This window comes from Platichthys flesus, chromosome 12, assembly GCF_949316205.1.
Source record: "Platichthys flesus chromosome 12, fPlaFle2.1, whole genome shotgun sequence".
Taxonomy (NCBI): Eukaryota; Metazoa; Chordata; class Actinopteri; order Pleuronectiformes; family Pleuronectidae; genus Platichthys; species Platichthys flesus.
The window spans coordinates 17,268,179-17,282,783 of NC_084956.1; positions in this window are offsets into that span (position 1 = coordinate 17,268,179).

Here is a 14,605-nt window from a genome sequence, read left to right on the forward strand (position 1 = left end):
CTTTTAGCCATCAAGCCCCTCGGCTGTGGAATAATCTACCACTTTCAGTTCGGGAGGCAGTCACCATCTTTTCGTTTAAAAGTAGGCTCAAAACCTTCCTTTTTGATAAAGCTTATAGTTAGAGCTAATTAGTGCGCCAGAACGTTACTTATTCTATTTTATGACACATGACACACAGAGATCCAGGGCCTCTGTGGCCGCACCATGGATTGCGGTTTGTGGATCGCGCACCGGGGGTCGCGGTGTTGGATCCAGTGTGGCGGATTCTCAGTCATGTGGGCTGATCGTGGTGCTGGTGGCGGACCCTGTGTCGCGTTGGCATTGGGCACGGGCGGTGGACCAGGACCGCGGTGGTGGCTTGTGATGGGTCCTGGTGGGCGGCGGTGGACGGTGACTGAGGACTGGAGTGGCGTCTGGTCTGGATGGTGGATCGTGGTCTAGATGGTTGCTAAGCATGGACTGTGCTTGCAGCGGGACTGCTTGGCATGTCATGTTGGGGTTGTCCTTCGGGATGTCTACCCTCATCAATGCTGCTAGAGACTTTAATTATTGATGATGTTGTCCTGCACGTGGCATCTATTGCACTTCTGTCCGTCCTGGGAGAGGGATCCCTCACATGTGGCTCTCTCTGAGGTTCCTACATATTTTTACCCTGTTAAAAGGGTTTTTAGTAGTTTTTCCTTACTCTTGCTGAGGGTTAAGGACAGAGGATGTCACACCCTGTTAAAGCCCTATGAGATGAATTGTAATTTGTGAATATGGGCTATACAAATACAATTTGATTGATTGATTGATATCTACCTCCTATTTCTACAAACTTTTTGTCTGTCTTTATATGGAAAGCATATCTTGTGAATCATTCATATAATCGGCTTCACACTTGGCATGTGTATTGTAAATTGCCAGAGAAAGTGCAGTGCTGATTTTGGTGCGATTTAGACACGTTCGATATTAATAAAAATGTAATGTAATAAACAAGCTGTCTGATCCTGGCAGTGGGAGCGGTGCAGTACGCCTTCAGTTTGTGGATAGAGTTGAACATCTCTTCTTTTACCTACTCGGATTAACTACAACAATGGTTGGCAAATAGCTCATAAAAATTGCTGCAAGGTCATATTGATAATATGATTATTTGTATTCCCCCATATTGGACTGACACAGACAGGCACAGATCTCTGTCTCGTTGAACAACATTCACTCAACAATCCAAACTGGTTTGTCATCAAAGTAAAAGCACGATGTACGTTTTGTTGCTGCAATACTTTACATTGAGCTGAATCACAGAGCTTTTACTTTGATAAGTTGAGAACTTGGGTCTGAACTTTGTTACGATTGATTAACACACCTCTGAAATTGCAAAAATGGAAAAAATAACACCTGTTAAGTAAATCCTTCAAACTTATAAGCCATCTGAACTGTGATAAAGCAACTTCAGTTTCATTTTCTATTTATATTTTATATAAAATCTTAACTGCAGTTAAGGTAGGATTTCTTACATTCACTCTGGACCATAAACTGTCTATTAAAAGTCTGCGCACAAACAATTAAAAGTTTCCGTTTATTGTAAGACTAATTGAGGAGGACTCGCTAATAATAAGGAATAATACTGAAGTAGCTCTGGCGCATTGACACAGGACAAGAGAACAGGCAGGTTTATAACAGGCGCTGCATCGCTATGGACAAGGACAGCTCATATTTTCCTCCACAGTGAATCAATAGTACAATACACACCATCTGCTGTTATTGTCCAGGCCACTGCACAGTCATATGAAGCTTCCTTAGTTGGACACAAACAGCATTAGTTGTTTTTGCCAAACAGCCAACTGAGCAAGATAAAATGTTCCGCTCGAGATAGAGTGTTTGCAGTGTCGAGGGAAAACTGAAGGGAACGTCTTCTCCTGCGCTCGCGGGGCGAATTGTGCAGCTTTTCCCATTTATGTGTTCCAGCTGAATGGGGCAGCTGCCAACTGGAGGATCTGGCCTGACATCAGAATTTCCCGGGGTGATAAAGAGACTCTTGTTTGAATCACAGTGAACAGACAGTGGGAGAGAAAAAAAACTGTGATACTGTGAGACTGATATGGGCAATTAGAGGAGTGAAATATCCAGTAGACAAGAGACAGAGTTGTGTAAGTGTGCATGGCCTCCGCACCTACAAAGACCCATTAATTAGACACACACACACACAAACACACTCACTAGACAGAATGGAAATCCAACATGAGAATTAGCTAAACTTCTTTCATTGTTTTATAGTAACAGGGTGTGAAACTAAATACTCCACTGAGCCACCACGAGTTTGAAGGTGATAAATTCTGTGTCCGTGCAACATTTCCAGTTGGAAATACGTCCGCAGACCCGGATTTAAGACTATTTGCTTTCATTCTTGAGTATTTGGGGGGATTAAAACTTCTGGGGCCTGGGAGCCGCAGGGTGGGTGCATGCATGTCGGGGGCACTCGTCCTCTAATCTCATTCTCACAGTGTCTACCTTTGACACCGCCGTATCCCGTTTGAGCCTGACCAGTGCTGAGAGGAGAGAGCGGTGAGGAAGGGTTAGCCACGATGGGAGGGAGGGAGGCAACGAGGGGTAGTGGAGGTAGTGAGGGAGGGGACGGGGGCTGTCGGGTCTAAACTCGAGGGATTAACGGGGTGACTTCTCCTCTGGAATGTTCCACTGTCAGCCAAGGCCCGCCCACCCACAGCTGCCTGCTACAGACAGGTGCACGGCCGAGGCGAGGCTGGTGGCGGGTGGGTGGGAGAGACAGGGTGGCTGAGGTGGCGAGGAGGAAAACAGACTTCCCTACGTCGGCATTGAACCGACGAATTTATCAATAAACAATTTGGCCAAAGATAGTCTCTGGAGCGTTTCACTGTAAAAACCGGTAGCGATACTAAACCACTTGAAATCAGGAATCTATCCAATTAGATAATCGAATAAAGATTATTGCACAAATCATAACTCTTAAGGTTTACTCACCTACACTAAAAAAGGTCAGGATTCTGATTAGAAATGCCCACAAACATCTTCCTAAGCAGATTTGAGAGTCAGCTGAATCTGATAAAACAACACTGAGCTTTGCGAGACAAGCAAACTGAGCATGTTACAGATCAACCTCACAGCAGAACAATAGTTGTGTATCACAGTACGGTCATTTAATCAGCACACTGTGCACAAAGCAGACATGGCAGCGTTTAGTAACACACGCAACAGTAGGTGAATTCATTTGTCCTGCCATAATTTATGTTTGGGAATGTACGAGAGCCTGTCCGTGCTTGCTGTGCAGCGTTAAGTATTACTCAGCAGAAATGGAAGACAACGGATTAATTTCCTGCTCTATTATTTATATGGAGCATAAATTTGACATTGTTAAACACAACACAGGCTGAGTTTCATCCTTTGCTCACGTCAAGTAGCAACGAAGGACAATAAACACAGCTGCTGATCTCCAACAATCCCACTTTCAGGAGGAGTGAGGAAAAACAAAATCCCTCACACGTCCCTTTGAAGCCGCTGGGATTCCTCCAGGTACTGCGAGTGCGATTGTGCTGCTAAGATGTTTGATTGATAGAGTGTCTGTGAAATCTGACTCTTTGTTTTTGCTCCGTCTTCTGGTGACCTGCCCTGTCATGTCTTGTTTTGAGAAGCAGGTAGTCTATCCAAACATGGGGTGAGCAGCAGGGGATAACACGCTGCTCAGGTGGCAGGACTCCAGTCTCCGAGAGGTCAAAGGTGACCGGGTCATTCGGGCAACCAGGTGGAGGTTCGGGAGGAAAGCTAAGGATGAAAAGAACAAAACACAGGTGAGGTGTAAATATTTCTACCTGCACATGAATTAAAACGTGTGTGTCCAGCAACTTCTCAGTGGATTGTCATCAAATAATGTAGAGACGTACAGATGTTCCCCAGATGATAAACCCAACTGGTTTAGTGGGTAGTCTCTGAATTTCTCCACTAGTTTCACCTTGATGAATCTGAATCAATGTAAGTGTTCCCTGACTGTTTCTCTATCAATAATTTGATTGTTATACAATCTCCCATCATTGGGAGGAAAGTTATCATATTTTGAATAAAGCAACTAGAACCCGTCCTCAAAGACTGAGGACTAAAGTTTGACCTTCTAATTCTGATCCCAAAATTACAACTTTATTCTCTTTATATAATAGGTTAAAATGATTCTCGTGATAATAGAACTTACTTCTGATAATAGTAAGACTTTATTAACACTGTATGTATGCATGCCTGTAAGTGTGACATTAAGTGCAGCTTGATTGAATTCATGGTGACTGTCCTCGGCGGAGGAATGCAATCTACTTCTTCTGGGAGTGCTATTCTAGTTTTTGGAACATTATGACTTTATTCTCAAACTCTAATTATTGTGTTTAGCCTGACAGAGCCACTTGCATTGCTGTAGGTTTTACATATGGAACAGAATACTACTTATATACTGCTGAGTCATTCTTTAACTTTATTATCTTTATTATCTTTAATTCTCACTTTTTATATTATAATATTTAAAATTTATAATATTCATAATATATATATTTATATATATATATCAATTTAATTCCTTTTCTTAATGCAATAACCACATTTACCTATTGAAATCAATATCATCCTAACGTATCCAATACTCTACGTCCAATTGTGGAGGAGCAAGCAACAGGAAATGAAGACATCTCCACCCCCGGATCAAATTCTCTCTTCTTTACTTACTAAATATTCCGTTTACCGAAACACAGGCTGCTCCAAATCTATGGTGCCTTACAGTCTTTGCAATTATACAGGATGGATTTTCATTTGGCCACAGTAGTGAGGAAGACGTTGTTGACAAAGCAGGTGTGTCTGTGCCACCCCACCATCCAGGCTGTTTTGGGCAGATCATCCAGGCATGTGTGCAGACCACCAGGCAAGGCTTTGTACTTTCCCTGGAAGAGTCTGACTGCTGAGCTCCAAGTCCGGGACAGAGAGAAGCTGCTCGTCAAGTAACTCTCCTCCAGTCACTCGCTGGGCACACAACCAGGATACAGACAAAGATTAATACGTATCTAGATCACACTGCTCACAAAACATCTGAACACATATTTTAATTATTTTCCCCATTAATCCTCCATAATACCACATCTGTAATTGAAGTATGGTGCCCTCTACTGAGGGTCTATCGCTCTGATTTGACACTGTAACACTCTCTATTGGATTTAAATCAAGCTTTGCTTGATGAAATGTAAATTCAAAGCCAAATTTTATATTTGTGAATAAGACAGTGAACATGACATCCTTCTCCTGCCCTCTTTCCTGCAGCCTCTGCACACGGTTCTCCTGCTGCTATGATCTTCCTCCCCCATTTAGTCAATGCCGAATAAGGTACGTAAGGTCGATTTATTACTTTTGGTCACGTTGGGACATGGGGAGCAGTTATCAGCTGAGCTCCATGCTGGGAGGCTACTGAAAGAGATGCTTGTCCCCTTCAACAGCTGCAAAGCCAAAACATGATTTAGGTTCTACCTGCAGCTCCACTGAAACCGCCTCAGAGGATGCTTTGGTTCTGAGTGGGTTAGATGAACGCCGTTCATTGTAGTCGTTCATACACAGCCGTTTCATATTTTAAAACCGTAACCTGCTCTTTCTAGTACATCCAGGATTACCAACGCCTAGCTAGCGTTTGGTCAATTTTATCATCGAAAAGGATTTTAAATGGCACAAGTTAAAGTTTGAGTAACAGGTTTGTAATTTCAAGGCAAACGCAGACTTTTCGTCTTTTTAAATGTCTTCTCGCTGGTATGACATGCCATCCATTAGTGCTCAGACCTGCTTCTCGCCCACCACCATTCAAATTCACAGACCTGCAGAGGTGTGGCCAAGTGGTGAAACCTCCCTTTAAAGGCTGGATGAGGCACGTCAACAAATGGCCAAGCATGTTGTGACAAATTAGAAAAGGCGAATGTGGAACTATCATGGCTTGATGATTGCACACAAAGCATTTCTTTGAGAGATTTTGTTTTCTGCTCCTCCTTTACTTGGCGAGGGTTTCAGTCACATCCTTTCACAGCAGGTCCTGCGGAGCCACTGACACCCCGACCCACAATCACACATCACCCTCCATCCCCTGTCGCTCCCATGCCCCTAAACCCTCAACCCTCCACCCTCCACCCCCATCCCTATCAAAGGCTTAGTGTGGTCTGTGGACAGATGAAGGGGAAAATGTGATTTTGAAGAAGAAGAAAAAAAGGCCAATGAAGTGTGAGGTAACTGAGAATGGCGCTGATGGAACCAGGCCATTATGAATCCAACGAGAAGCTTGTTTCACCCCATATTTCAACACATTTCATGGAGCACAGCTGAGAGAAAAGACATTCTACTGTCAGAGAGAGACCTGCAGCATGGTTTGCGTCAGGTTGCACACATTTCAAACTCCTTATCATGGTATATTTATCTGACAGCAGAAAAATATGAGAAAAGAGAAATCTTACAGGAGAAAATAAATCTCTCTTAAGCTGCTTGTTCCTGACTCCACATCATGGCTGAGGGGGGGAGGTGGTGACGAGGTGGATGGCGCGGATGAAAGATGTGTTGTTGAAGGAGACAACATCTGAGGTGTCAAAGCAAACAGGAGTAAGCGGAGGGGCCACAGGTGTGCAGTGTGTTCGCCTGACTGCAGACAGGCCGCGGCACAGGCACAGCCCTGAGCGCCCGGCGTGCATACCACACAACCGCGTGCCCTGCAGGACTCTGTGTCTCTCTATCGCTCTCTCTCTCTCTGACTGGCCTCTTCCATCCACCTGGAGAGAAGAAACGCTTTTGAAAATTACACATTACAACCCAGTGAAAAGGCCCTTTCCCATTAACGTGTTTGCCGATCATAATGCAGGGATTACCGTTGTTTTGTATAATCTAGTTCCTGACTTGAAAACAGGTCATGTTTTTTTTCTCGTTATTTCCAACGCTGAGCTCTGTTGTCAGAAAGTTCCAAAGTCGCTTATTGTCTTTATGTTGTTGCTTGTGAGCCAATTAAGCTATTCTATTCTATTTCTTATTTGTAGAAGAAAACTGTGAGATGTCTTTAATCTGCTTTACTCAATGACAGATGCCATCGAGTCTCAGTTCATCCATGAAGCTGAACTGCTCAGTGTAATTTTGCCCAGACAGAGAGACTTTTTATTCTCAGTCTACAATTTATCTTCCACCTGAAGCGTCCAGGCCTCTACAATGATTTCTCTGCCTCTCTCTCACACTCTTTTTTTTTTTCTGTCTCGCAGCTACATCGTGTACCCTCCATCAAATCCTCCCCCCTCTGAGGATAAGCTGTGGTTGGGCCCTGACATCCCAAGTAATTTACTAAGTCAACACAGAGTGAAGAGGGCCCGTGTGCTGCAGAGAAAGCCCCTCTGTGCACCAGCCGTGGTCTCTGAGGAGACATGGCATAACCGCATCACATGGGAGCCAAGCTGGGAATCTTCTTAAAATAATAAAAGTATTAATACAAAATGTGTGTTTTTGAATAGAAAGTTATTAGATCATGAATATATTGTAAATTATATCATTAGAATATTTATTGACTAACATAAATTATTATTTATAATTTTTTACTCATGAGATGCAATCAGCTGTATCCAATATGGTTCATTGCTCCAGTATTTACTCTAAATCTCATTATTGTCATGTTGATCTGCTACTCTCTTCGTCAGACCATGGTTTTTCCTGTTATAATACCTGATTTGAATTAATTGGATGCTCGTATTTTCCCTATTTCTTATTTTTTAAAACATACATTTACTGTTAAGATTCTTTTGACTGCATGGGTCTCTTTTAATGTGCAAGTTTACCCAGGTCATGCACCTACAAAGCCAACACTTTAAATTCCTCTAGAATCGATCAGCCTGTGACCCTTGACTGTGAGACACATTCGGATGCTCTGAAACTTTTACCCCATTTGACTCTAAGTTGTCTTGCACAAAGGTACGAAGAGAATCATGAAGTAATTTCCCAGCATGACCATCTTCATCTTTTCAGATGTTGTTATCTTACCCAAATCTTCCCTAAAATACATCAAGATCCATTAATTATTGTCTGAGAAATCAATGAATGTGTTGTAAAACACCCCCACAATGTAAAAAGTGGAAACAAATTTAAATCCAGATCTGGTTATTTTCTCCTTGCATGAAAAAATTATCCGAATAGAGTGTAAAACAGTTGAACTTTAAATCAAAAACCGGCAGCACACATAACTTTTAAAGAATTGAACTGTGTAGTGAAGTATCATAGATAGAAGGCAAAACAACCAAAGTGTAGAAACTTTGCATACACGCATCAACTCCAGCTACATGCACCACATTAACATGAACGTGCACGCACACATACATAAACACACATGCTTGTTCAGGTGCAGCACTCCACTCTCACTGCAGGCTGCGCCTTGTAAAGGGCCTTGGTAATCACTGTGTTTGCTTTTCCATTAGGCCGCTCTTCAGATGTGAGGGCTACCTGGGCCCGCTCAGTCCCCGGGGAGAGCTTTTCACTCCTCTCCAAATGCATTATGAAGAATTAGTTACATAAACACCTTCAAATTAAGAGTCAGGCTCAGAAACTCACAAACTTCTTGGCAAGTCATCTCTGCAAATGTGCATAGTTTAATATCTTTGAATGACTTATATTCTCTCCTCTCTCTGCGCTGAGGGCCCTTGACCAAGGCTCTGAACAGTATCCCTGCACAGCCACTTGGTATTCAACAGCAGTGTTTGTGCTGGGAAGCTCCCAGGTATAAATGTGTGTAATTACACAAAAAGTGAAGAAAGGTGCTGTTGGAAAGAGCCGGAAAACGAAGCAATACCTGACCTTACATATATAAATGTGAAATTAACAAAAATTGGATTATAGCCTGAGAACAAGTAGCTTTGAGTTGATTTAGTTCATTTTCAGCAGAACACAAAGAGACTTGTTCTGTGTCAGTGACAAAGCTCAGGCAGGTGTTTACTTTGTAAGATAAGACACTTGAGGTTGTTTACAGCGTCACTGAGGTGAGCGTAGATGCTTGAGCCACAGTTGTGCGCTGTGCTGCAATCGGTGCAGATGTTCACAAGAGGTGGATGAAGGAGATACTGGCGTCTAAGGGACTTTCAACAATGAGGGTCCTGAAAATGTGCCGCCAGGATCCACGTGCACAGAAGAATGGGCTGCTTCACTGCAGAGAGTGAGCTTTATGCAATGACGGACGATGAGTCAAGAGGAACCCCGTCCTGAACCCAGCGCGGAATGTTTCATTTACAGTCACCCTCATGGACACCCGGCCTGCGCCTTGTCTGCCAAGACACAAGAGGGATGGGGATTTCAAACAATGTAGATAATTCAGAGCACAAACTTCCCCCACTGCATAACTAGGTCTACATTCACTCAGAGGCACTGCCCACTCTCTCTCACTTTGTCTTCCCTTCCCACACTCTCGGTACTTCTCTGTTATTTCACTGTCTCTATCCTCTGAAAGTGATTTGTCATATTTAAATGATTCCACCAAAAAGATTCCACTTCAGAAAATGCGTCATGACACCACTTTTACTAAAACTAGAGCAGTGGCCATTGTTAACCCGCCTGTTTGGAATGGGCTGTTCTCTTGTCCTTTGTGAATGCGCCGGAGCTACTTCAGAACTATTCCTTGTCATTAGTGAGCCGTCCTAAAACAGCTCTACAATATGCTGTCAGTTTCTGTTTGTGTGCTGGACAATCTGTGCAGAGCTCTTTATATATTCATATTATAACGTAGATTATGATCAAAACGTTGGTGCAGAGCTAGAAAACTTTGTGTCCATCCTACCTGGTTTGTCTTGACGGAAGATTTTATAGAATGAAACAGAATTTTGGTCATTACCGTTCATGTGTGTCGTTTATATATAAGTTTGAATGGTGACCTGAATTGTTGTTATTGTTTCTTGCATTACATGTCATCTATTTCAGAGGACTGTCAAGCAATCGACACAATCTCCTGACCCAAGGTCACAACTTTTTAAAATAGAAGCGCTATAATCCAGCATTGCAGAAAAACACAACGAACGTTGTGCTTTTACTTTGAAGAAAAATTGCCCATTAGGAAGAGATTACATCAATGTTGCTGCCATGACGTTGAACTGTATCAGATCGATATGGTGAAACAGGAATTATCATATTATCTGATATTGACCCGCTGTTTGACACAGTGACTGCTGTATTGTATCCGAGGACGTTAAAGAAGACGCGTTCAACCTGGTCCATGGACGTACGGCTAACATGCTGCCCCCCCCCCCCCCCCCCCCCGACTGACTGCTACAGGGTGCTGGTCGCCTGTTTTCCAACACAGTATTTATTCATATTGAATGTATCACTTGTTCAAATCGCACTGAACTGGGTACTGCACTTCCTTTGGCAATTTACGAAGTGCGAAGTCACTTAGATGAGCAGTAAGTGAGATATGCCTTCCACGTACAGACAGACGTTTGTGGAATTAGTAGATGGATTATTAAAGACAACATTTGCAGTGTAAGCATTGGAATTTGTACCCACAAATGCTTCCTTGTGTGTGTTTATTTTGTTTAGAGGCTGCACCCGACAGTTACACAAGGTTTGAGACGATATTTTGACTGAAGCAATCACACTATATGAAAAGCAACCATCTACCTGTCAATGAAATCGGGTTGAACACTCACAGTTGGCACCTGAAGATGGAGACTCGCTGCTGCCATGCTGGGACTGAACGCAGCGGAACGAAGGCTTATCTTTATGAAAACATCATAACGTAGATTATGTTGCAGCTTTGAGAGAATGTCTGGCAAACTCGAGCTGAAATATAAAAACAGTTTTCCTAAATTCTCCACTTAATCCATCCAGGTCAGAATGGACATCTCATACAGACAGTACTCTGAGTGCGAGCCCACTGTATCAAGGTGTGGACTTAATTTGCTCTGAAGAAAACATCAACATTTAAGAAATATGAGGCTACATCATGGCTCCTTCGAAACCATGATGTAAGCTCAGTGAAATCCTGCAGTGTTCGGTGTTGGTCAGTGCTGGGAAGGCTCCTCACTGGGCCAGGTCATGTATAAGCCGCGGTCATCAATCACAAACAGCGGGGACCGTGCAAGCGACGAGCTGGCGAAAGGAGTTGATGGCTTGACACGACTTGGCCTTCGTTGCCTCCTCGAATTCTGAAATTACCTGCATAATCTGTTTGGTGGCACAAGAAAGCATTCATGGCTCATTTTGCTAAGTTTTTATTGGCTTTTTATACGTAACTTAGTAATGTCTGGCTCCACAGCTCGGCTTCCAATCCTGATATTTGTCTTTGCATATCATTAATACTTTTTCATTAGAATTTAAGAAGTTATTCAGAGCATCCGAATGCAGCTTTAATTTAACCTACTGTGGGTAGAGCTAATTCCTTCTCCTGGCCACACAAGCCCCTATTCGTTTAAATGCAAAGCCCCTATTCCATGCTCTCGATTGTAGTCGTGGGTATCTCCTCCATCCACACAAGCTCCCAGTAAAAAAATTCCACCACGTCCGTCCAGAGTGAGCGTAACTCAGAAACCTTTCTATGCTACAGTGCAAAGAGTGAGTGGCCCAATCCCTCTTTTCACAGCTTGAGAAACCTTAAACAGAATCACATGAATAAACTCTGGTTCAAATCATTTGTGTAAATTGAAAGTGGAAAGTGTTTCGAGCTGGATATGTGTTCATTATTTTAGCACTGAAACTGAACCACCCAACATGCTGTAGTTCGTGTACAATTAAACTGACACAAAAGCAGATGAAATCATTTTTTGACAAGTTGTAACAAGATCATGACTGTCCTGGTTTTGGCAATCACCAATGATGGCATAATCTGATCATATTTTTTATTACACTAAATATTTGCCAACCTTGCTTGCTTCTTCTTGCTGTTGAGTGAGAGATGAGTCATCCTGATAGAGAAGCTGGCATCCTCGCACTTCCCTCTCGGCCTCCTCACGGTGATGACAGTATCTGTGGCTCACCAGGGCGGTGAGATTGATCTGTTATTCTTCACCGGGGCCACTGTCTCCCTTCTGCAGGTCGGGGGAAGGAGTTGTTGCGCCATGACCCACAGCGGTGAGTTTACATAGCTCAGATACCCAGAGAGATACCCAGGCCTCTCGCTGTGCACATCCCCGTCAAACAGAGGGCTGATAGGAACTAATCAGTAAAAGGTGGTTTCAACTGGCAGCGGTATCTGACGTGAGCCGGACCTCACAGGATCTCCAGCATGTGGGATAGATTCTATCACAACAAAACTGCCTTTATCCCACGTTGAGGCTGCATTTCACCATAACTTTTTACACTGCCATTTCGCCCTCAATTTATATTTATTCAAGATATAACTTTGTAAACACAGCAGCATTAGCAGCTGTGTGTGAAGTGCTCTGAGCTACATGCTAACATCAATATGCTGATGATGCCAGCATGTTCAGAGAGTGTTCACCATCTTGGTTTGTAAGATACTATTGAAGGGAATTACTTGTCTGTGATCATAAAGAAATGTATTGTACAAATTAATATTTTACCATGGCTAGATCACAAGTTAGAGAATCACCAGAATCATAAGAAGTTACTTGTAGAAGATGGGTCATCTTAAGAGGACATACCTGTAGTTTGATGAAACAATTGGTGCCAAATTTGTGTGAATGACTGTGAACCTGAATTGTTGTATGTCCTGTGGCCATGTGATATACTTGACCACCTTTCCAGGGTGTACCCCCCCCCCCCCCCAACCCGCTTGCCGTCAGTTAACTGAAGTTATTAATGGAAAAGAAGGAGGATCCATGCTGTAACTGATCATCAGTACCTCTCACTAGTTCACTACTGAAGTAATGATTCCTATAATGACATTCAGCATCACCACAATATTCATAAGCATTACATATGTTTTCATTGTACATTTGCAGGACAATTATGAAACTGAGAGTTTCTGAAGTCAGTCAGAGCTATAGTCTGTAAACATCTTGATGCCTGAAACAAAATGCAGGTGATGCTTCACAAATTAACAGAGTCAACATGTGGCTGGTGTGGGACGCTGTCAGCGACAGTGCACAGGGGTTTCCACGCCGAGCAGAGAGGTGACAGGGTTTCTGTGGTTGGCTCGCCACACAGACCCGCTCTGTCCCAACCTGCGGCGTGTCGGGCTCCCTGCGTCAGACCTGGCCTTGGAGAGAAGGGCTATATTATTGGGCCTTGGCCCCTGCCTCTCCCCTGTAGTTCACAACTTTTGCACCAGAAGAAAATGGAGGCGATGGATTTTTATTTTTTTATTTCACCCCAAAACTTTCCCCATCTAATCACACATCTCAACATCTTGGCTGAGGCAGTCGAGGAACTCAACACTCACTCGCGTCCAGAAACGCTATCAGCCGCTCCATCAACATCTATTCGCCATCCAAACACAGTGATAAATCAATTCAGAGCAGGGGCGCTGATTTAAATAGCTGTCTGGCTGTACCTTTTGAAATACCTGAGTTGACATGGGATGCTGGGAGGATATACATAAGTGCTCTGTAGGCCTTTTCATGGGAAATATATGACCAATAAAGGCAGCAGAGACCTCTTACCATCCCTGCACATGACATCTCCAGCATCCCTCACATCTTCCCGTCACCCAGAACAGCCTTGATTTCTTTCCCAACTTCCATAAACATAATGCGAGTTGAACCTTCAGAGCGGAGGACAAGCAGAGAAGGAGGATTTAAGCCCCTCCAGCAGATAAAACTTTTCCCACAGCCTCCAACTACCTCTCTCTGACATTTTATAAATGGCTCCATGTGCTCCGCAGCTTGACCTCCGGCTCCCTCTATATTAGGTGGCGTGTCCTGGTCAAAGGAGGACATCATTCAGAATGAAACAGGTCTCTAACAATCTGCCAGTCCAGTTCAGTGCTCTCATTCTACGTGATGAGTGATTTGGAGGAATTTGCAAACATTTTGCTGCACATTATCTTGCTACAAACATTGCTAATCCTCACTCTTCTCCTGGTAGGACGAAGAGATAATTGCTCATCCTCAAGGAGAGATTCACAGCAATTGTTTCTCTTGTTGAGCCAGGCACCGTTTGGAGGCGGTATTGTCCCTTAAATGACAGATACACTTTTTGATTTGATGTTTGTGAGTTGGCGTTTATGAGAAAAAAAATGTAATATAAGTCATGGGAAAGAAAATCTGTGCAGTGAATCTGACCCTGTATGGACCCCTGAAACCTCAGCTCATAAACACAATCGCATGCAAGTGGCAAAAGTTGTGGGGAATTATCTCCAAAACAAAAGGTACATTTTTAACTGGACTTTTGCTCGATGGTGGCTCTGGGAAAGCGGCCCAGAGTCTTTGTTTGTGCAAAATCAAACTTTAATCTGGTGCCTCTGATAGATGTTGCCTTTTATTGCCAGTGTTTATGGAACTACCCGACAACAGTCTTGTGTGGTCCTTTGTCTAATGAAACCCGCTGATGTGCGATTGTTGGCCTTCACACGATGTTTGCCGTGGAGAGTGGTTTCTGAAGTGGTGAGCAAATGTCAGACAGGACAAGAGAGCTCCCCTCCTCAGCGAGGACCCTCGCATCTGAGACAGTGGGTTCTCTGAGG